Source organism: Mandrillus leucophaeus, unplaced genomic scaffold, assembly GCF_000951045.1.
Source record: "Mandrillus leucophaeus isolate KB7577 unplaced genomic scaffold, Mleu.le_1.0 Scaffold507, whole genome shotgun sequence".
Classification (NCBI taxonomy): Eukaryota; Metazoa; Chordata; class Mammalia; order Primates; family Cercopithecidae; genus Mandrillus; species Mandrillus leucophaeus.
This window is the reverse complement of record NW_012105442.1, coordinates 3,768-6,059: the sequence shown is the minus strand read 5'-3', so window position 1 is coordinate 6,059 and position 2,292 is coordinate 3,768. Positions and strand designations below refer to the sequence as shown.

Below are 2,292 nucleotides of genomic sequence, written 5' to 3'. Positions count from 1 at the left end.
AAGTTTTTTTTGTTTTTTTTTTGTTTTTTTTTTTTTTTGTTAGACACATCTAATGAAAGATGTGAAAACAAAAACTTTCACAGAGAAGACTGTACTTATGCACCATAAATTTATCATGTTCCATAGCTTAAAAAATTCCAAAGAAGTCTATGCATCTCTTTTTCACTGACTCTACAATTTCTTCAGTCTTGCCATCCTCATGGAACTGTCAGCCAGCACCCTGAAACGATTCTCAGAAAACAAAGGCATCATCAAGTTCTCAGGGTTTTGGTAGAGATTGAAGGCCAACAGACCTCAGACTCATTTCAAAATCCTTAGCTGAGCAATAGCCCTTCATAAGCAGTCACTTGACAGTTGACATTTTAAATCTCCTGTCATTTACTGTGTCATTGGCTTACGTCTGTTCTCAGGAAAAGTTCCAAATTTTTCACCATGAAATAGAAATAGCCACGTCAATATGATTCTTGTCAAGTTACTCAGCCTTGTCTCTTTCCACTTACCACATTCTGCCCTTTGCTCTAGCACCAAACTGGAACTCCGCAGGGCGCTTCCTCACCTCAGGCTCTTTGCCTTAGCCTCTTCCCTCTATCTGGCAAGGTTTTCCTTGTCCTTCAGGTATCAACCTATGTTATCTCCTCCACCAGAAAGCCTACGATATTGACATAAAAGTGGGCTAGATGTTACTTCTGTGTGTTCCAGTAGTGCCCTGCTGTATACCTGTCATGGTATCTATGACTGTATGTGGACATTGCCTGCCTTCTGTTTTTTTAGGTTAATAGCATATGGACTGTTGAGAGGTGGACCATACCATCTTCATCTTATAATTCCTGTGCTGGTTCTAGTACCTTAGCACGTAGCTGTTGATTACATGAATGAAGAATGAAAAAGCTCTGATATTTAAACACAATTAGAATTAATGCCATGTGTAAATTATTTAATAGTAATTTTGTATTGTAAATGTACATACATATTTCTCATTCTTATTAACTCTGATAAAGTTCTCAGCTCTTTAGTTTTCAAACTCACACTTAGTTAACTGAAGTGTTCTAGGTAAAGAACAAAATTCTTTCTTTTTCTTTCCAGCTGTTGCTGTGTTGGACACTTGCTCCCGTCTACTTTCTTCTCTAGAATCCACTGGTAAGCCACATCTAATGAAGAGAATATTTAACCATGAAGTCTTAAGGAAAAACTGTACGATTTAAAAGATTATAAAACTTTATTACTGCGCTATTTACAGAACATTTTAATTGTTTCTCATAAAATATTTAACATTACAATATTTACTGAAGTGTAGGATATTTTTGTATCATATGTATGATGATAATTTATAGGGTATTTTAAATGATTTTTTTAGCCTCCTTAAGTTTTAAGTGGATCTTGCAAACAAAAACCATTTTTATTAAGTTTGACATACTCAAATTGCCCAAATGTCAGCTGTTTAAACAGCCAAACAACCAAGTCATCGTTGATACTTTAGTAAAGGTCATAGAAGGCTTATTTGCATTTTACAGTTTTTATTACTTAGGATAGTTAAGGAGTACCTGCCAGGTTTGTCCATGCTAATGTTACAATTTTCTTTTTGTAGTTCAACCGTATTTTGTAGGGAGCTACTTTGAGGCTCGGTAAATATCTGGTTACTCCTCAGAACCCACTAGATTTAGCCTTTCATGGATGACTTGTGTTTTAACAATTATTACTACGATGGTTGCCAGATGATTATTTTCTTGTTCTTGTCTTTGTTCTACATGGAGAAATGAAACCAATAAATAAGAGAGGAGGGAAAGCTCATGATTCTGGTGCTCCAGTTCCCCAAGATTAGATTTCAAGCTGATTTTATGTCTTTTTGATTTGTCCCTGTTACTCCGTCAGCACTTGTTTAGTTTCTGGCACAAGATGTTCTAATCTAATCTTGTATTTTTTCTGCCCCAGCCCTGGAATGAGTGATTTTTCTTAGAAGCAGAGGTGGAGCCACTGAGGAAGCACAAGCGAGCCCTCCCCAGCACGTGCTTACTGGTCCCCAACAGAAAAACCGCTGCTGCATCCACTGAGGTACCAAGAAACAAGCAAAGGGCCTTGTGACTGTCTGGGGACAGTCCTCATGTGGTCCCTGACTCAGCCTCAAAGGTTGTGGATTAGTCTTCATGTAGCCTCTGTGCTGTGTCTTTAGATTGGGGCTCTGTGGGAAGGGCCCTGGGAGACCCAGCAGCACAGGGTGTCTCTTCTGCCAAATGTCCCTCCGTTCTTCACACTCTGACACTCAGGAATAGGGTAGATGGCATCTCCAGGCAGTGC

The 2,292-nt window shown here is 38.6% G+C and overlaps 1 protein-coding gene across 1 annotated transcript in view; it reads left to right on the top strand.

Moving 5' to 3' along the window:
* LOC105551097 (coiled-coil domain-containing protein 29-like) overlaps positions 1-2,050 on the top strand; it is a 20,575-nt gene extending 18,525 nt beyond the window's left edge. Inside the window, exon 3 of the transcript XR_001007818.1 lies at positions 1,930-2,050. The gene's annotated coding sequence lies outside the window, so the exon portion shown is untranslated. The remainder of the gene's footprint in view (positions 1-1,929) is intronic.
* Positions 2,051-2,292: the final 242 nt, after the last annotated feature.